Here is a 23,206-nt window from a genome sequence, read left to right on the forward strand (position 1 = left end):
TGTATTATTTTAATCCTTGAAAAAATATGCAAAATTTCTATTTTATATACATATATATAAAGAATTTAATGAATAAGAAAATTAAATGAATTTGGCAATGTCCCATTTGCTATATATGTGTAGCCAAATTTTAAACCCAGAAAGTCAAACTCCAGGGCCACTACCGTCAACTATGACACAAACCTTCTTCTTAGGCCCAAACCAGACCAAACCCATTGAGTAGAGTCTGACCCTATAAGACAGAGTAGAACTGCACCATAGGGTTTCCAAGGCTGTAAATCTTTACTGAAGCAGACTGCCTCTCTCATCTTTCTCCCACAGAGTTGCTGGTGTGTTCAAATCACCAACTGTTTGGTTAGTAGCCAAGTGCTTTAACCACTGTACTACCAAAGCTCATAATTCTTAGCCCATAATTTCATATTTCTAAAACTATGTCATCCATAAAATGATGTAAATTCACTATTAAATTCACTCATTAAATTGTATTTAATAAAGAGTTTGTAGTGGAGGTGGGAAAAAGAAGGGAGGCAATACGTATATTTCTTTTAAGACAGATTTCAAGTATTTATATCCATAATTTTTTAATGTAAAAAAAATAATTCCTTGATATTATCGCTTTTGACTCAACAGTTCCACATCAGTTATTGCAAGATTCTTCCCACATACAAATGTAGTAGTCTGTCTGTCTACTTTTTCTCTGAATGTAACTCATCTGTGCACAAGAGAATGTTAGTTAGGTCTTTGCTGTTGTTGTTATGTGCCGTCGAGTTGGCCTCTACTCATAGCGACCCCTCCTTGGGTTTCCGAGGCAGCATCACTACGGAAGTAGGATTGCCCAACCTTCCTTCCGAGGAGTGGCTGGTGGGTTTGAACCGCCAGCCTTCTAGTTAGCAGTCAAGTGCTTTAGCCACTATGCTACCAGTTAGGTCTTTAGGTCCTTTTAACTTGCAGCTGTCAATCCCAATGAAAAAGTTCTGAGGGCATTAGGTTAACTGTTTCCACCTCTGATACTAACTTGCACTGAAACTTGAGAAAAACCCTCCCTCTGTCAGGCCTCAGCTGTTATAGCTCTACAATCAATTGTACCATATGCTCTCTAAGATACTTTACAGCTTTATATGTGTTACTTTTTCTTTTTTTTTTTTTTACAGAAGTTTATTATTTATTTACAGATGCTTTTCCTTGAAGTATATGCACAGATTTTAAGTGTATGGCGCAATGTGATTTGATACATGTACATATATTTGTAACCCTTATACTATCAAAATATGTAACATTTAAATCAACACAAAAATTTTATCATGCCTTTATCTGGTCAGCGTCCTCACCCTCCACAACTTGCTGTCTTATGCCAAAGGCATCTACAGTTCCTTTTTTTCTTCCCTCCCCACAATATGTTAATTTTGTGTTGGCTTTTCTCATCAGAATAAATATTCATTTTGAGATTCACCTAGTAATATCAGTAGTTACCTGCTTTTTATTATGGTGTAGTATTCCATTGTATGAATATACCAGAATCGGTTTATTCATTTATGGATTAGTAGATTAGTGGACTTTTGGGTTGATTACACTTTTGGCTATTATGAATAAAGCTTTTATGAATAATTTTATAAAACTCCTTTTGTGGAAACATGTTTTATTTCTCTTAGATATTTGTATTTTTCCCAGAATATGTTTAACTTTAAAAGAAACTGCCAACATTTTTCCAAAGTAGTTCTGCTTTGGAACTACCTCACTTTACATTCCCACCAGGAATGTAAGACAGACATTTCCAGTTGTTCCACATCCCTGGAGGATTCAGTGTCCTCATTATTCCAAATATAAGGATTCCAGTGATTGTCTAAGGGTATCTCATGATGGCTGTAATCGCATTTCATTGTTGACTAAGGTTGTGTTGAAGATTTTGCACCTGTACTTGACAATTCATACATTTTCCTTTGTGAAAACTTCCAGCTGTTTTTTTCAAAATTGTCTTTTTATTATTGATTTGTATGAATTCTTTATATATTGTGGATGCAAGTGCTTTGTCACAGTAACATACTGCAAGTATGATTTTCACTATTCTTAGTGTACTTGTTTATATTCTTAAGGAGGTCTTTTGATGGAACAGTTCTCTGTCTCAGTTTTTCAACTATTTGTCAATAGTATATAGAAATACAATTGGTTGTTGTATATGATCCTTATATCCAATTATGATCCTAAATTCATATATTAAATTCTAGTTGTTTAGATTTCTGTTACCTATGATGGTGTTTAATTTTTTGTGTAACTGGCTAAGCTATGGGGAAGAGTTGTTTGGTCAAACACTAGTCAAGATGTTGCTGTGAAAGTATTTTCTAGACGTGCTTGAAATTTATAATCAATTGACTTAAGAAGATTACCCTGGATAATGTGGATATGTCTCTCTGAATCAGCTGAAGGTCTTAAGAGCAAAAACTCACTTTCCTTAAAAAAGACGGAATTATTTCACAAGATTGTAACATAATTATTTTGCCTGAGTTTCCAGTTACTGACCTACTATACAGATTTTTAGACTCAAGATTGCAACATCAATTTTTCCCTGAGTTTCCAGACTGGCTTGGTATATCCTACAAATTTCCAAATTACTAATCCTCACTACTGCCGAGCTAATTCCTTAAAATCTCTTTATTCTTGTGTCTATCTGCCTATCCATCTACATATATATCTTTACTGGTTCTGTTTCTTTGAAGAACCCTGGCTGATACACTCATGATGTTTAAAACAATTCAGGGCTTCTCTTTGCATTTAAGAAAAAAGACTAAAACAACCTGATTCATGAAGTTCTGCATCATTTGTGGGCCATTCCTAGTACATATTCTACTTTTTGGCTACACATTCCTTCTTTCATTTCTTTGAAAGTACTATTTCCTTCTAGTCTGAGAACCTTGCTCAAGTATTTCCCATATATCCTTCAGTGTTGTGTTCAAAATCTGTAAAGAAGCCTTCTCTGATGCCCATTACATTTTCTTATAGTATATACCCCATATTTCTGCTTCATAACATTCATTGTGGTTATAATCAAATACACAGTTTGCAATTAGGCATTTAATATTTGTCTCTTGGCTTAGTTGTGCCTAGATTTTCAGTGTCTAATACTGTTTTACAATATAATAGGCCCTTGAGAAATATTTATTGAATAAGTCAATAAGGATGCAATGAATGAAATATAAGACTTTGCTTGGCATTTATCATAGTCTCAATAATTCTTTCGAAAGTAATAATTTCTCCTCTTGTGATTTTTTTTCTTCAACTCATATCAAATAGATATAGTTATCAAGAGTGTTAGTTTCATAACAATCTAATTTATAAGAAAGCATTTTTAGCAGAACTGGCAAAAGAAACAAGGGTGTCTTACACTTTGTAAGCAAGCAATACATGAAGACTCTTCAGCTCTCAAAAATCATCTCCTTTGCCAAAACAAACCAAAGGTGGAAAAATTTAAAAATTCACTTACCATGAAAATTTTTCATTATAAAAGCTGTGTTAAAATATGAATATGACAAGATCCAAAATTTAGTATCTAATCATTACAAAAGAAAAAGTAAAAGAGGTAGAAATGGAAACAGTGCATAAGTGAATGTCAGAAGAAAAGAATAGAGTATTTCTTATCCCTTAAAGTAGTGGAGAACTGAACACCATATGATCCTCTCCCATACATGACAGAACTAGCAGCACTACCTAATTTGCACTTATATGTAAAAATCCACAGGACTCATTTTCATTTTGATGTCTGTGTTTGCAGCTTGCCAATGTGCAAATTACCAAAGTTCTACTGCACGGAATTTCCTCCTTCTCAAAACCACTTATACTTCTTTTCTTCATCGTTACTGTCTGAATATCATAAAATGAGCCTTACATTCCCAAAGAGTTCAGCATCATATCTACAAAGAAGGTTTTACACAAGGAACCAGGACTCAGAGCCTATGCCATCAGGATTCTAAGTGAGGACAGCACTGTTTACAGTTGGGACACTGTGGGTCAGCCTCCCACACAGGTCTGTATTTTGATTGTTGTTCCACTGTTACCATCTCTATATCTTGTTTGACTAGGATGCATCTCATCATTAGCAAAGAGAGAAGATTTCTCTTAAAAGTTATTCCTAAAGTGACTCCTTTATTTTCAATCATTTTTCCTCTTTGCTGTATAGACTATGTTGCACACATTTGATTGTGATATACTTTTCTGTGCAAGGCAAATGTCTGTCAGTTTGTAGTACTGTGGAGGTTTGCGTGTTGCTGTGTTGCTGTGAGGCTGGTGTTTCAAATACCAGCAGGGTCACCCATGGTAGACAGGTTTCAGCCGAGCTTCCAGACTAAGACAGACTCAGAAGAAAGAAGGGGCCATCCAACTTCTCAAAGAATTAGCCAGAGAAAACCTTATGAATAACAGTGAAACACTGTCTGATATGTTATTGGAAGGCAAAATGAGCTTTGTTTATTTGAATTAGAATTATATTCAACATAACTCTCTCCCTCTTTCTCTTTCCTTTTAAAGTAGAAACTTGAAATCTCTAGATGATTTCCCTATTGGATAATATCAAGCCATATTTCATATAAGATCCATTCTCACCAAAAAGACATTTTATGCTAATCAAGAATGTTCAAAATACGAGGGAGAAACAGGAAGTAAAGCCAACACCAAATTCAAAGTGAACAATCAAGTACTCCCCATGCTGCAGGTGTCTAAGTGCAAAACAACCAAAGCTAAGGCCACAATATCAATGTTTTATAAGAACTTCTGCTATTTCAACTAAGAACAGGGAATCCCACTTTGAGTATTTCTTCTTAACAGCTTTCATAATTGAATAGCCAACCTTTGTGAAATATCCCAAGCAAAGAGATCTGTCAGTTGTGTTAATATCAAATCGGTATGCTCTCTTAAAATAGATACATACTCCCAATGCTCTCTGGCTAAGACTTCATTTAGCATAATTCATATCACAGAAACATAAAACTATTCATATCTAGTGATGCAAACAAATTGCATTAGGTCATTGGTCTTTTATATCGGCCTATAGCATTCAGTCCTATTTGTGATGCTTTATTTACATTATTTAAAAAAAAAAAAAAAAGTCTAAAAAATACTCAGAAAGTGTTCTAGCTATGAAAAAGAATGGGTACATGTTTGAAAACATATGTTGTTGTTGTTACGCGCCGTCGAGTCAGACCCGACTCACAGCCACCCCTTCTTGGGTTTCCAAGGCAGTATCCTACAGAAGGGGGAGCTCTGGTAGCATAGTGGCTAAGACACTTGCCTGCTAACCAGACGGCTGGCGGTTCAAACCCACCAGCCACTCCTCGGAAGGAAGGTTGGGCAATCCTACTTCCGTAGTGATACTGCCTCGGAAACCCAAGGAGGGGTCGCTATGAGTCGGGGCCGACTCGACGGCACATAACAACAACAACAACAACATCCTACAGAAGTAGATTGCCTCATCTTCCTTCCGGGGAGTGGCTGGTGGGTTTGAACCACCAGCCTTCTGGTTAGCAGTCAAGTGCCTTAGGCACTACGTTACCAGAACATATAGAATCTACATTTAAATCATTTAGCTAATTCATTGGATCATATGCAAGTGGGTAATGCAGAGCTCATACATAGCTACCATTTCTGTTTCATACTTCCTTTTCGAAAACTGATTCAACGGAATTCAGTGTACTCTCATTATCATCATTTTTTGTCAAAATGAGTATAACTTATTTAGTACTTGTTATAATGCAATGCTACTGGTAACTTAATTTAAGTATTTGATGAAAGATCATGTGATTTTTAGGTTTTTATTGAGATTTTAATTGCTAGTACTTATCTTAAAAAATGATCATGTTAACACTGTTTATTACCTATTTCAGTGTGGCTTTTCTGTGAAAATAACATATAAAAAATACCTGAAATCTGATATTTCCTCTCAAAAGTTAAATTGTTGCTTTTGTTAGCTACCTTCCAATCAGCCCTAACTCAATACAACCCTGTGCAAAAAAAAAAAAAAAAAAAAGGAATGGTGCCTGGTACTGTGCCATTCTCATGCTTGGGTGAGGATGGGAACATTGTGATCCATAAGGTTTCCAGTGCCTGATCTACAGAACTAGATCAGGACTTTCTTCTTAATCCATTTTAATCTGGAAGCTCGACAGACACGTGTTTTGAATTGTAGCAACATGCAAGCCTCCACTGAAAGAGGAGTGGTGGCTACCCACAAACTGGATTGGCCAGGAATTAAACCAAGATTTCCCTCATGGATGGCGAGAATTCCCCAATGAATAAATAATGCTACTCTCCCCCAACATAAGTATGCTCTTTTAAAAATGATTGTTTATTTGTACCGTAAATTTGTACTTCTTTACTAATAATATAACACAAAGTATTTTGGGAGGCTTTATGTAGAGGATAAAATTAGTGATTCACCAGTACTTCTACAGAATAATCATCTTATCAAAAAGATTATGCCTGTGTGGAGATTTGTAGTATCTCAACTAACTTAAGTCCTTTCAGTATGCATTTGGTAAAAGATTCAAAAAGAGATAATTGAGTGAAAAAATAAGATCACTGCAGATTTGTTAATATTTTTATTTCTGTTTATACATGATAAAAAATCAAGTCCTCCTTGTTTTCCAAAGACCACAAAGGAGCAAACCAATAGGCAAAATGAAAATAAAAATAGAAAAGTGAAACCAAACTGAATTTTACCTTATATAGGCTATATTGTTGTGGACAACACTGCTTTATGGAAGAAATGGCTGTGTTATACATAGTGATATCGCCTGCTAGAGTTTTATAATTATTATTGAAAATGATATCTAGCTCTGTGAAGATAATATTCCCTAAGGAGTGAGCTAGGACTACAGTATAAAGATGCAATTATTTATAAAGCATCTCTGCCATATGATGTACGTGTGTGAAAGAAAGAAGAATGAAAGGGCAAAATGTTCATTAGGTAGTAGAAAGAAATGGAGAGATAGAATGGTTTTAAGGAGCTAAATAAGGAGAGACCATACATTTTTTATAAGCCTATCATATGCAACTATAAAAATACATTTAAAGGTTTTATAAAGAACTATTTTTAAATGAAGCTTTGTGTCAACTTGCAGGCTTTATCATCCTATTCCTCCATCCATCAAAATATTTTATTAATAATAAAAAATAAGCAATGTATTGGCTATATGTATGTTCTAGATATCTCTCTGCCTGCAACATCCCTAAATATTGTAGCAGTTTGATCATTCATATTATATACCAAAGACATCAGAAAATATTCCAGACAGAAAATGAGTAATTTTATATTTTGAATATTGATTTTATTCTGAATGATGTTTTTAATTGTTATTTATTCTCTTGCTAACAGTTGGCAATTTCTGAGTGTCTCTAAACAAAAAAACGTGTCTCCCTTTCTCCTGTGTGTCTAGGCTGTGGGGAGAGGATACGTCTATTGAGTTATCTGTCTAGTATGTATGCGTGAATGTGTGTATGCATGTATGTACGTATGCTTATCTTGAGAGGATAAAAATGCATAAACAGGACCCATACTGACCTTCAACTGGACTGTCCCAATTGTGAAGTTCTAGATTTAAATTTCTTTGGGATAGGTATCAGGCAGCAGACGTGTAAAAAACAAGAAGCGGTCTCTCATGGAAAATATGTGATAACATACTGAAGGTGTCCCTAACCACACCCACTGCTTTCAATTCAATTACAACTCATAGTGACCCTACAGGAAAGAGCCAAACTGTCTCATTGAGTTTCCAAAGCTGTAAACATTTATGGAAGCAGACTGACTCATCGTTCTCCTGCAGAGCAGCTGGTGTGTTAGAACTGCCAAGCTTTTGGTTAGCAGTAGAGTGCTTTATTCACTCAATCACCAGAGCTCCTTTAATAGAATATGTAGACAAAGCAGGAAGAGTAAAGAGGCCTGGCACCCAGGAATCTACTAAATCACAGTGGACTGGAGCGGCAAATCCCCACAGGCATTCAAACTTTCACACATGAGACTGAATAGGATGGATTTTTAGTAATGATGCTTAACTCCACCAATGTGTTTTTAGCTAAGAAGTAGATGACTATGTGCACTATCTAAAATATCTATGCTTTTGATTATACGAAGAACTAAAATCAGGTGTGGAGTGAGATCATTTACTACCTGGTGCATTCTAACTATATACATCTGGATTATACTTATTTTTGCTTAAAAATGCCTGGGCAGTTAATTCTAGATTTTCTTCTGGCACAAATAGACTATGTTGCTGTGTGCTGCCGAGTCATACCCGACTCATAGCGACCCCTCCTTGGGTTCCTTCCAAGGAGTGGCTGGTGGGTTTGAACCACCAGCCTTCTGGTTAGCAGTCAAGTGCCTTAGGCACTATGCTACCAGAGCTCCCCAAATAAACTATATTATAGTTAAATAAATTTTAATGTTAAGATCTTAATTACAATGTTTAGTCAATATATTTTATTTGAGCTTATATTAATTTTATTTCCTCACATAACTTGAAATGTTAGGGTTCTATTATGGCAAATGATTTGTATTTCCTCTTCAAACACACAAATTTAAATAGGAAAAAGTAATTCATCTCTACCTCTTTACCAAGTCAAAGAAGTTTTCATGCGTTTCTTCATATAGAATTCTGATCATATAGGTCTAAGACTGTAGGGCAAGGTGGGAATCTAGGCCTTTGGCTAACATCCCAGTGTGGCTTCATTGTCAATGCTAAATTATCAGATTATATGAAAAGCCAGGCAGTTCAAAAGACAAATGTTTCACAATTTCATATGAACGAGTTGTCCTAATTCTCATTAAAATAATTTATATTGAGCTGATTATATTTCATTAAGAGTTTTTTTTCCCAATCTTACTCAACAGTGAAAAAAACAAATTATACTAACATCAATTTTCCTTTAAAAGACATATCGAGCAAAGAGAAGTAGTATGTATTTACAGAAAGAATTACATTCCTATTTCATACTTTTCCCTAAAATGTTTCTGAAAAAAATTAAATACATTTATTATCAATCCCTTTAAAGGAAAGGCTTTATAAGATTTTTTTTTTCTACTCCAAAATTCAGTCAAACGAAACCAAACAAATCCACAGCTGTAGAGTCTATTCGATTTGACTGGATAAAATGTGATTATTTGGCAATTTTTGTGTGAGAATCTCTCACTCACCCATTTTGTACTGTTAAGAACTGATTAATAACCAACTCTTTGTATCCTGTTTGTATTTGTATCTTATCATATAAGATACAAAGACTCAGTAGAACAGAGTAGATCTGCCCCTTAGGGTTTCTAAGACTAAATCTTTAGGGAAGTACACTGTCTCATCTTTCTCCCTCAGAGTAGCTGAATGGTTCAAACTACTGACCTTTTGGTTAGTAATCCAGTGCTTTACCCAGTGCACCACCAGGGCTAAAATTTAGCCAACTAATGATAAAACTTAACCCACAAACAAATCTAGCTTTAAAATTTCTGAGGATGCACCATAACTCCATCGATTATAAAATTAAATTTTCTATTTCACAAAATGATGACCCCAAAACAGCCAGAGACTGTAGAGTATTAGCTTAAATCACAAAGACATATATATCGAGCCTAAACTATGGTTGCATCTTTAGCCAAATTTTAATAGATCTAGAACTCATTTTGTCTCATCTTTACAAGGATTATACCTTTCTTCTTTATTTACTGAAAGGAGAATAAAACCCATATATGTATCATTGACCGTAAAAGTTGATTTTGGTTTCAAATTTATTTTAAATGGAACATATAATGAATGCCTCAGTGATTAACTAAAAGACAACAGAAAGCTTGGGAATATGAGCACAATATTACTTAACTGAATATGTAGTAAATATCTGGACAATAGAGGAGAAAAAACAAAACTACTGTTTCTACTGCACATTGCATTTGCACAGGGCTTTCAGAGAGTCTATTCTAGCTTTTTTGTCCTCATTTCTTAGTCTTAGTCTTGTGCATAATACAGTTCCTGAGAACTTGCAAGACCTATTCTTTAATCTCCAGATCACAGTCAAAAGCACACTTTGAAACTCTGAGTGATAATGGAAGCAGACAGCACAGTACCAACGGATCTGTTGAATGAATAATGAGAAAAAGTAGTAACACCACAAAGTTCTGCAATTCCTGGGTGCACATCTAGAGAATTAATGCAATCTAGTCATTTTATGTCTCATTTAAATACAAGAGTCTGTTTCTATCTTTAATCTTCTAATTTCAGGAAATTAGATGTAAAACTCTCCTCATTCATTATAGGTACAGAATGATCAAAAGAATAGAAATTTTCATCACAAAGCTAATTGCATTGTCAAATGACCTCATACATAATGAATCACTAAAAATGATCTATTCTGTAATAATTGTATGCTTCTAAAGGTTAAAATAGCTTTAACATGTGGAAAAAGAATTGTAATTGAAATAAATTCCAGCTTTATATTGTGTTTGCTAACTTTGAAATTATTGGATGATATTTGAGTTTTATAAACTTTATCTAATGAAAGTGCTCATAGTTTATGTACTTTAAAAGAAAATCCCCCATGACATAAACACTGTGAGGCTGATATGAAACAAACTTTTATAATACCATCAACATTGAACTTAAGTAATTAGCTCTTTCAGATCACTGATCTTTAATTACAGTTACTCAATGAAAGTTATTTCACTCCCAAAGAATCAAGTAGCAAGTAGTGAAAATCTTGTTATTTCCTTCATGTTTCCAGTAAGGACTTTCCCATCAATTATTTTTGCTAATTGAAAAGAACATTAATTTACCTTTATCTCTAAAGTTAGTATTAGATATATTATCCCCAGGTCACACTAACATTGAGTTGTGATTCATCATTTTTGCCATAAACTTCAGAGATAGCAATGAGTTCTGGAACATAGATATCATAAATATGGGTAAGTCCCAAGTAACAGGGCCCAGTTCCTATTGGTCTATGAGGTCATGTTGATCTCTTCTATAGAGATGAAGTTAAATTGTGAAAAAACTGAAGGATAAAGTTAACATGTTGAATATGATAAGATACAAATACAAACAGGATACAAAGAGTTGGCTATTAATCAATTCTTAACAGTACAAAATGGGTGAGTGAGAGATTCTCACACAAAAATTGCCAAATAATCACATTTTATCCAGTCAAATTGAAATTCAGTAATCATGTATAGCCTGCAATTGTAAGCATTTATTTTCCAATTGAAGTGATTCCTGATAATGATAAGGTGTGATTGCTGTTACTATTTTGCACTGAATCAGAAAGTATATAATGATTATGCTAATAATACCAATTTGAGATTTAAAAGAGTAGATTGCATGTATCTCTGAGAGTTTATTCCCAAATATCAAGGCCAGTCTATTAAGGGTGACCTTGGACAAAGGCAGGGGAATTCTCTTACACCTCTTGGTCTGCTGGGTTGACACAGGCAGGTGTTAAGCACTACCCTAAATACAGGGGCAGGTAGAAGTGGTCTCCAACATGTAAGATGTCGCAAACAGCCAAGGGAAGAAAAATATATCACCTTCAAGGATCAGAGAACAGTACTAGTCTAAAGATTTTCAGGGATTGAGAAAATTAAATTTTACTAACAATATAAAAAGAATGCAGTTCAGAAATGAAGTGTTTCACAAGTTGATAAATGCCTAGGCCCAATTTATAAAATTATTTATCATGAAAACAATGTTTATAATTAATTTGTAGGATACCCCACAAATTCTTATGTGTACTAGGATTTTTTGTTGTTATGTGCCATTGAGTCAGACCCGACTCATAGTGACCCCTCCTTGGATTTCCAAGGCAGTATCACTACGGAAGTAAATTGCCCAACCTTCCTTCTGAGGAGTGGTTGTGGGTTTGAACCACAAGCTTTCTGGTTAGCAGTCAAATGCCTTAGGCACTACGCCACCAGAATTCCTGCGAACTAGGATATAGAATGTAATAGATCATATTTTAACTTTCAAAATGCCCTGATTTATAAAACACACACATGTTGTTAGGTGCCTTCCTCTTAGTTCTGACTCATAGTGCCCCACTGACAACAGAACGAAACACTGCTCAGTCCTGCAAAATCCTCACAACCCTTGCTGTGCTTAAGCCCATTATTGCAGACATTGTTTCAATCCATCTCATTGATAGCCTTCTACTTTTTCATTGATCGTCTACTTTGCCAAGCATATTTTTCTCCAGGGACTGTTCCCTTTTGACAACATGAAGTACAGGAGATAGGGTCTGGTAATTTTTGCTTCTAAGAAACATTCCAACTGTACTACTTCCAAAACAGTTGTGTTTGTATTTCTTGCAGTCCATGCATGGTATTGTCAGTGTTCATCAACACTACAATACAAAGGCATCAATTCTTCTTCGATCTACCTTATTCACTGTCCAGCTTTTACATGCACATGAGGAAGCTGAAAATACCATGGCTTGGGTCAGATGCACCTTAGTATTCATAGTGACATGTTTGCTCTTTAACATTTTAAGAGTTCTTTTGCAGCAGATTTGACCTGTGCAATACATCATCCGATTTTTTGACTAGTACTTTCATATGTATTGATTGTGGATCCAAGTAAAATGAAACCTGACAACTTCAATCCTTTCTCCATTTATCATCATGTTGCTTATTGGCCCAGTGTGAGAATTTTTGTTTTATGTTGAGGTATAATCCATACTGAAGGCTGTAGTTTTTGAATCTTCACCAGTAGGTGCTTCAAGTCATCTTCACTTTCAGCAAGCAAAGTTTTGGCATCTGCACATTACGGATTGTTAATAAGTCTTCTTCCAATCCCAATGCTATGTTCTTCATATGTTCTCATCAGGAACATATGGTCTAGCTTTTCAGATTATTTGCTCAGCATATAGATTGAGTAAGTATGGTGAAAGAATATAACCCTGACTCACACTTTCCTGACTTTAAACCATGCAGCATCCTATCTCTATTCAAATGTTTGCCTCTTGGTTTATGTACAAGTTCCTGATGAGAACAATTGAGTTTTCTGGAATTCTCACTCTTTCCAGTGTTGGCCATAATTTATTATGACCCACACAGTCAAATGCCTTTGCATAGTCAATAAAACACAGTTAAACTATTTCTGGTATTCTGTGCTTTCAGCCAGAATCCATCTGACAGCAATGATAGCCCTTGTTCCATGTCTTTTTCTGAATCTGGCTTGAGTTTCTGGCAGTTCCCTGTTAACCATTTTTGATTTATCTTCAGCAAAACTTTATTTGCTTTTGATATTAAAGCTTTTTTTTTTTTAATCAATAATTTCCACATTTTGTTGGATCACCTTTCTTTGGAATGGGTTCATATATGTATATATTTCAGTAAGTCGTCCAGGTAGCTGACTTCCAAATTTCTTGGCATAAGTGAAAGACTCTAGTACTGCATGCATTTGTTGAAACATCTCAGTGTGTATTCTGTCAATTCCTGAAGCCTTATTTTTCACCATTTCCTTCAGTGCAGCTTGGACTTCTTCCTTCTATATAACTGGTTCTTGATCATATGTTACCTCCTGAAACGGCTGATCATCAACCAATTCTTTTTGGCACAGTGACTCTTTGTAGTATTCCTTCCACCTTCTTTTGATGCTTCTTGCACTGTTCAATATTTTTCCCATATAATCTTACAGTATTGCAACTTGAAGTTTGAATTTTTTCTCCAATTCTTTCTGCCTGAGAAAAGCTGAGTATATTATTCCATTTATGTTTTCTAAGTACAGGTCTTTGAACATTTCATTATAACAGTTTGTCTTTTTGAGACACCCTTTGGAATCTGTTAAACTCTTTTATTTTTGTATTTCTTCCTTTCACTTTAGCTACTCTTCTTTCAAAAGCAAATTTCAGTGATTCTTCTGACATCCATTTTGGTCTTTTCTTCCTTTTTTGTCTTCCTAATGAATATTTGCCTTCTTCATATACAATGTACTTGATTTCATCCCACAACTCATCGGGTCTTCAGTCACTGATGTTCAATGTATCAATCTGTTCTTCATGTGGTCTCTGCATTCAGGTAGCATATACTCAAGATTGTATTTTGCCTCTCATCTATTTTAATTTTCTTTACCTTCAACTTGTATTTGCATATGAGCAATTGATTGTCTGTTCCACAGTCAGTTCCTGGCCTTGTTTTGACTGATGATATTGACCTTCTCCATGGCCTTTTCCCACAGATTTGTCTGTTTGATTCCTGTGTGTTCCATCTGGTGAGGTCCACATGTATAGTCATAATTATGTTGCTGAAAAAGGTATTAGATGAACAAGTCATTAGTCTTGCAAATTTCTACCAGGTAATCTCTGACATCATTTCTATCATTAAGGCCATATTTTCCCACGACCAATGCTTCTTTTTCCTTTCTACCTTTCCCACTCCAATCACAGTAATTATCAATACATCTTGATTAAATGTTTGGTCGATTGTAGACAGCAGATGTTGGTAAAAATCTTCAATTTCTTCATCTTTGACTCTAGTCATTGGTGCACAAATTTGAAAAATAATCATATTTATTGGTCTTCCTTATAGGCATAGCAATATTATCCTATCACTGACAACACTGTACTTCAGGATAGATCTTGAAATGTTCTTTTTGACAATGAATGCAATGCCATTCCTCTTCAATTTGTAACTTCTGTCGTAGTATAGCATATGATTGTCTGAATCAAAATGGTCAATACCAGTGAATTTCAGTTTACTAATGCCTAGGATATCAATCATTTTGCACTTCATTTCATTTTTGACAACTTCCAATTTTCCTATATTTATACTTTGTACATTCCACATTTGGATTATTAATGAACGTCTGAAGCTGTTTCTTCACACTTTGAGTCATGTAACATCGGTTAATGGTGGTCCATGTCATTAGGGTCGAGTCTGTTTTGAGAACGTAGCTGTTCATCAGTCATGTCTTGAATGTCTACCAATCTGATTGGCTCATATTCCAGTACTGTATCAATGTTTCACTGCTATTCAGAATGTTTTCAGTACTATTATCAGACAAAGTTTCACTGCTATTCATAAGGTTTTCAGTGGCCAATTTTTTTCAGAAGTGACTTGCCACTTCCTTCTTCCAAGTTTGCCTTAGTCTGGAAGCTCTGATGAAACCTATACATCATGGGTGATCCTGTTGATAAACGAAATATTGGTAGCATAGCGTCCAGTACACAGCAACATGCAAGCCTGTATGGCATGACAAACTGACAGCCAAGTGGTGGAAACACCAAAACCAAAACCAAACCCACTGCCACTGAGTCAGATCCAACTCATAGTGACCTCTCCTTGTGTTTCCGAGGCAGTATCACTATGGAAGTATATTGCCCAACCTTCCTTCTGAGGACTAGTTAGCAGTCAAATGCCTTAGGCACTACACCACCAGAGCTCCCAGTGGAAAGACAGACATAGGAAGATAAAAGCTAACCTAAAACAAAATAAGTCATGCTTAAGTGATAGCATGTTTAATGAGAAAAAAGCCCATCACAATCTGATCCTACATTTATTCTTTGCTACCTTATTTTACTTCACTCACACTGTGTCATCATTTCTTCACATTTCTAAATACCTCTCGTGTCATTATATTTATACTAATTAAAAGTTGTGTGTCAACTTGGTTTGGCCATGATTTTGAGTGGCTGGCAGCTGGCTATAGTTATTTTCCATGATAAGACTGTAATGACCTCCATGGCAGAATCTACTGTGAGCAGGTGAATAGCTGCCTTTGGGGTGTGACCTGCTTCTAATATATAAGGACATGCTTTGAGGAAGGTCTCCAGCTTTTTGGCACATCTGGGCCCTGCATCTGGCCAAGTTTTCATCTCAGTGGCTGCTGTGTTGTTTGCTGATCTTGGGATTGTTTCTGGACTTGAACTAATGCCCTCAATGTTGTCTGTTAATCTTGGGACTGTGTCACTTTACTTGTTGATCTTGGGTTCATCAGCCTCAGCAGCCAGCAGCTGTGTGAGTCCCAAAAAAGAGCCTCTTGTTCTACTTGACCAGGAATAGGAGGCAGAGCTAAAGCCCAAGATCACGGGGCAATCACCTAGCCCCTAGAGCTGGCACTTTGAACGTGGACTTCAAGCCTCCTAAAATTTAGAGAATAAATTCCTACCTGATAAGCCAACTGATTGTGGTATTTCTGTTATAGCATTACTGTTGTTGTATAGCATTACTAGAGAACCAAAACATCCACTTTAGCTTAGAAACTCCCAACCCACTCTCTAGGATTTAGATCACCCCACTGTAAGAAGCCAAGCAAAGTGTCCGTCCTCAAACTCTATGAAAATGAGCACAAGGCACTGTGATTTATCTTTTACACAGTTTTCTTTTCAGGTGTGAGATGTATTTTTTTTCCTACATGTACAATTTAGTGAACATTGATTATATTCTTCCTGTTGTGCAACCATTCTCACCATCCTTTTCTGAGTTGTTCTCCTCTCATTAATGTAAATTCTCCACCCCTTTAGATTCCTACCTAATCTTTCAAGTTGTTGTTTTCCATTTGAGCCCACATAGCTCATTCTTAAAAGTACACAATTCTCAAGACAAAACTTACTTTATTAGTTAAGGTAAACTATTTTTAGCTTGAAGAACTAAAAGATTAAAGAAGTTGAAGACTGAACTTAAGGGGATAATTTTGGATTAAGGTTTAAAGATTACTTCAAGGCAAGATTTTCAGGGATTCCTCCACTCTCCGTGGCTCCAGAAACTCTAGAGTCAAACAGAATCTGAAATTCTCTTCTGCGTTTTCCCCATTTGACAAGGATACTTCTATGGAATCTTTGATCAAAATATTTAGTAAATGGTAAAGGGATGGAGCAAAGATCATGCTTTTATTGTTCTTGGTATCTCAAGCACCATTCCTAGAACCTGTTAAGGAAAAGGCATGCAGTAAATGTCTAAGTTAGAAAAGTGAGAAAATGGAGGAGAATATTTAACAGAGGCACTACACTATATTTAGTATGCAAGAGCAATTTTAAAAAGCTGTACCTGTAAGTGTATTGTTAGATTTAAGGAGTTGAGTGGTGAGAGACAATACAAATAAAAATAGAGAACATTTTACTTTGTTCTCCCTAAGGGGGAGAACCATCATTTGATGTTTGTCCACAGGATACCAGATCTGTAACAGCCCAAGTTCTATAGCACTTATATGAAGAGAAACAGTTTATTTTGATGGAGGTTGAGAGGTACCTTTATGTGGTTCACCTAATGTTGATATTATGTTAACTCAAAAACTAAACAAAACTAAACAAAACACACACACACTACAATTGAGTCAATTCCAACTCATAGAGACCTCCTTGGGTTTCCAATTTCCAAGGTTGTAAATCTCTACAGAAGTAGATTGCCTTATCTTTCTCCCACAGAGTAGCTGGTGGGTTTGAACCACCAACCATCTGGTTAGCATCCAAATGCTTTACCTACTACATCAGCAGAGCTTCTTAACATTGTGTTAGGAGCACAAATGTCAGTTTTTGTATTTTTCCCAGAACCTATATTTAATAATCTTTCTTTAGGAGGAAAGAGAAGAACAAGTAAGTAAATATAATGTATTTCTTCATTCTGCAAATATTTACTGAACAGCTACAATGTACAAATATAGTGTATAAAAGATTACAGAAAGCTACCCTGCTGAGCAACCGAAAGTGAGTATGGGAGCTGAGATCAGCAAAGCCTCCTCACAGTTTTAATCATGCTGGAAAGTCAAGTGAATACTTGTGTTCTCTAAACTGAAATCAGGTAAAAATTTATTCTCTTTATATATTTTGAAACCTTTAAACCATATTTAAAAACTTATTTTTTAGAACTAAAGAAGAAAAAGATGAGACAAAGTACCATGTAACACATTTAAAATTCTACAAAACCTAGAGACTTAAAAACAAAAATAAAAAACATTTAATATGTGCATGTTTAAGAATCTTATGAAAAGGATATGTGAAAGTTAGAAATTATTTGATAACCCATGAGATACTGAGTTCAGTCATAAATTAGATGTGTAATTCCAAATATATCATTTAACTTCTCCAGAAATAAATCAGTCTGGTGATAATCTATGTACAAGATACTTTCCAGGCTGAGGTTCTAATAATTAGTATTCTACACAGGATGAGAAATTTGGTTTCCAAAAAATGGAGAAGAGCTTTTGGACTGGGAGCTTGGACATATTTTACTCAAAAAAAGCAAATATACAAATACTTATATTATGTTAAAAGAAAAAAAAAATTTCCTCTCATTCTGAAGTTTCTAAATTTTGCATATTAGCCATAGAAATGCAACAACTGTCTGAAAAGTTCTATTATATTACAAACCTACAGATCTTAAGATAGGAGGCTCAGGGGAATATCTTCAAGCTTACTATTCACAATTCTTACTAGAGGCATAAAACATATTTTGTTTTTAGCTTTAATCTATAAAATAAGTCAGATGTGGCAACATTGTTTTTAAATTGACAGAGAGAAGAATGCAATAGTTTAAAAATGCATAAATGATAAACAGATCATTAAATAGGCTTTAAAAATACAGATTATATCATTTATTGACATGATCTAAAGATAATATTAATATAATAATGGATTTTTCCAAGAGAGCTTACACCGTCCAGGACTGTTTTTTTATAGTGTAACCACTGGAAATTATAAAATATAAGAAATATTTGGAAGCTCTGGTAGCATAGTGGCTAAGACACTTGCCTGCTAACCAGATGGCTGGCAGTTCAAACCCACCAGCCATTCCTCGGAAGGAAGGTTGGGCAATCCTACTTCTGTAGTGATACTGCCTCGGAAACCCAAGGAGGGGTCGCTCTGAGTCGGGTTTGACTCGACGGCACATAACAACAACAACAACAAGAAATATTTATTGGGCATATATTATGTGCCACAAACTGTTGTATAAACTGGAGTGTAGTAAAGTACTGAAAACAAACAAACAAAAAGCTTTCTTCCTATAGAATTTATATTCCAATATAAAGAGCTAAAAAACTAAAAATAGCTGCATTTAATAGGATTATGGATTGAATTTTGCCAATTAAAATGTGTATTCAAATCCTGCCCCTATAGTGTCACTATGAATCGAAATAGATTTGATAGCACACAACACCCACAACAACACCTGTAAATATGATCTCATTTTATGATTTGCTTTGTCATGTTAATTAAGACGGGTTCTAAATCTAATACCTTCTGAGATATAAAAAGAGCAGAACAGAACTAATGCAGAAACCCAAATGGGAGAAGAGACAACGGAGACAGAAGCATCTACAAGGATTGCTGGCAGCCACAAAAAACTAACATAGACAAGGAAGGACTCCCCTCTCTTCCTTCTGCTAGGCTCTGGATTCAGAGTTTTAGCATCCTGAGCTGTGAGATAATAAATTTGTGTTCGTTAAAACTAAGAGAACTATTACATTGCAGGGGATATAATCAGTGTCAAAAACAAAATGTGTATGAAATGTTCAATCCAAAATTAATCTGCTTTGTATTTCACCCAAATATATATATATATTTTAATTCCACTTTTGATATTTGTGTTATAGCAGCACTAGCTAGCTAAGACAGGTGGTAATTAAGAAAAAACAGAATACTACTATCACGATGAGATAATACTCTAAAATCAGAGCACCTGGGTTAAACTACCAACTTCACCACTTTCTAGTTACATGATCTTGGACAAGTTTCTTAAATTCTCTATGTCCCACCTTCCTAATTGGTAAAATGGGCATAATAATATACCTACTTGTGGTAGTTAAGTTTGTGTGTCAACTTGGCTGGGCCTGGTTTTGAGTGGCTGGGCAGCTGGATGTAGTTATTCACCAGGAAGAGACAGGTTATCAACTTCATAGTAGAATCTACTAGAGTAGCTGAGTATCTGCCTTAGGGATGTGGTCTGCTTCCAGTATATAAGAAGAAACATTGAGATAGGTTTCTGCAGCTTTTTGGCATGCGTGAACCCTGCATATAGCTTAATCTCCAGTCAGCAGCCTGCCGTGTTTCCTGCCAATCTTGAAACTGTCTTTGGACTTGAACTAGTGGTCTGCCATGTTGTTTGGTGGGACTGTGCTAATTTATTTGTCAATGTCAGATTTGTCAGCCTCAGCATCCAGCCACTGCCTGAGTTAAGAGAAGCTTCCAGCTTCAGTGGGCCAGGGGCAAGAGGAATGCTGAAGCACACCCAGTACCTAGAACTGGCATTTTGAACTCAGACTTCTAGCCTCCTAAATTCTAAGGGAATAAATCCCTGTTTGTCAAAACTACCCATTTGTGGTATTTTTCTGTTAGAGTGACAAAAAAACTACTTCACAGCACTGTCATGAAAATTAAGTAAGTATACGTAAAGTCCACTACTCATCTGTCAGTTTGTCATTCTGTGGTGGCTTGCATGTTGCTGTGAGGTTGGAGCCTATGCCACCAGTATTTTAAATACCAGCAGGGTCATGCAGGGTGAACAGATTACAACATAGTTTCCAGACTAAGAAAAGACTCAGAAGAAGGGAGGGGCCTTCACTTCTCAAAGAGTTGGCCAGTGAATACCTTGTAAATAGCAGTAAAACACTGTCTGATATATTACTGGAACTTTATGAATAGCCCTGAAATGTTGTGTGATATAGTGTCAGAGGATGAGCCCCTCAGGTCAGAAGGCACTCAAATTACAACTGAGGAAGAGGTGCCTCCTCAGAATAGAGTTGACCTTAATGACATGAATAGAATGAAGGTTTAAAGACCTCCATTTGAATGAATCAACACAGGAAGAAACAGCTGCAAACATCCATCAATAATCAGAATGTGGAATGTAGAAAGTATGAATATAGGAAAACAGAAGTAGTCAAAAATGAAATGGAACACATAAAGATTGATAGCCAAGGCACTAGTGAGCTGAAATGGACTAGTTTCAGCCATTTATAATCAAACAATTGTATGATGTACTATGCCAGGAATGACAAATTGAAGAGGCATGGCATTCATTGTCATAAAAAAATATTTCAAGATCTATCCTGAAGTACAACACTGTCAGTAACAAGATAATATCTATATGCTTACAAGGAAGACCAGTTAATAGTATTATTATTCACATTCACACATCAACCACTAAAGCCAAAGACATGGAAATTGTAGATTTTTACAAACTTCTGCAGTCTGGAATCAACCAAGCATGCAATCAAGATGTATTGATGATTATTGGTGATTCAAATGCAAAAGTTGGAGACAAAGAATAATCACTGGAAGTTGGAAAATATGGCCTACTGAGAGAAACAACACCAGATATTGCACGATAGAATTTCGTAAGATCAATGACCTTTCATTATAAATACCTTTCTTCAACAATGTAAACAGTGGTTATACATGTAGACAATGTCAGACAGAACACACAGGAATCAGACAGACTACATCTGTGGAAAGAGGTGATGGAGAAGCTCAATATCTTCAGGCAAAACAAAGCCAGGAGCTGATTGTGGAACAGACCATCAACTGCTCATATACAAGCTCAAGTTGAAGCTGAAGAAAAAAAAAAAAAAGAAGTCTATAAGACCCAAAATATGACCTTGATAATATCCCAACTGAATTTAGAGACCATGTGAAGAATAGATATGAAGCATTGTATAGCAATGACCAAAAACCAGATGAATTGTGACATGACATCAAGAATATCATACATGAAGACGGCATAAGGTCATTAAAAAGACAGGAAAGGAAGAAACACCAAAACGGATGTGAGAAGACACTCTGAAATTTGCTCTTGAACTGAGATGAGCTAAAGCAAATGCAAGAATTGACAAAATAAAAGAGCTGAAGAGAAAATTTCAAAGAGCAGCCCGAGAAATTCAAGTCAACTATCATAATGAAATGTGCAAAGACCTGGAGTTAAAAAACTAAAAGCAAGAACAAGATCAGCATTTCTCAAGTTGAAAAGACTGAAGAAAAAAAAAAAAAATCAAGCTTTGTGTTGCAATATTGAAAGATTCTATGGGCAAAATATTGAATGATGCAGGAAATATCAAAAGGAAATGGAAGGAATACATAGTCACTGTACAAAAAATAATTGGTTGATGTTCATCTATTTCAGGAAGTGGCATATGATCAAGAACCAATGGTACTGATGGAAAAAGTCCAAGCTGCCCTGAAAGAATTAGAAAAAAACAAAGCTCCAGGAATTGATGGGATACCTACTGAGATGTTTCAACAAACAGATGACACAATTGAGACAGTTACTCATCTATGCCAAGAAGTGTGGAAAACAGCACCTTGGCCAACTGACTGGAAGAGATCAATATCTGTCCCAATTCCAAAGAAATGTAATCTAACAGAATATAGGATGTATCGAACAATATAATTACTATCACAGGTAAGGAAAATCTTGCTGAAGATAATTCAAAAATGGCTGTAGCAGTATATTGATAGGGGACTTCCAGAAATGAAAGCTGGATTCAGATGAGGACATGGAATGAGGCATATCTTTGGTGATATCAGATGGATCATGGCTGAAAGCAAACAATACCAGAAAGATGTTTACTTGTGTTTTATTAACTATGCAAAAGAATTTGACTATGAGGATCATCACAAATTATGGCTGACATAGACAAGAATGTGAATTCCAGAATACTTCATTGTGCTCATCAGGAAACTGGATATAGACCAGAAGGTTGTTGTTTGAACAGAACAAGAGGATACTGCCTGGTTTAAAATCAGGAAGTTGTGTGTCAGGTTGTATATTTCACCAAGCTTATTCAATCTGTATGCTGAGGAAATAATCCAAGAAACTGGACTATACAAAGAAGACCATGGCATCAGGATTGGAGGAAGACTCATTAACAACCTGTGATATGCAGAAGACGCAACCTTTATTTATGAAAGTGAGGATAACTTGAAGCCTTACTGATGAAGATTAAAGACATAGTCTGAAGTATGGGTTACATTTCAACATTAAAAAAAAAAAAGAAAAGAAAAGAAACTCCTCACAACTGCAACAATAAGCAACATCATGATAAATGAAGAAAAGATTGAAGATGTCAAAGATTTCATGTTACTTGGATCCACAATCAACAGCAATGGAAGCAACAGTCAAGAAATCAGATATATTGCTATCGAGTCTCCAGCTTGACATGGAAAAGCCTCCAGCTTGATGTTTGATCCAGGAACTTTGGACTTGCCAGCTTCCCTAAGTGTGTGAGCCATTTTCCTAAGATAAATTTCTCTATATATACATATATATATA

The sequence above is a fragment of the Orycteropus afer genome, unplaced genomic scaffold, assembly GCF_000298275.1.
Source record: "Orycteropus afer afer isolate SDZICR_OR568_19922 unplaced genomic scaffold, OryAfe1.0 scaffold00073, whole genome shotgun sequence".
Taxonomy (NCBI): Eukaryota; Metazoa; Chordata; class Mammalia; order Tubulidentata; family Orycteropodidae; genus Orycteropus; species Orycteropus afer.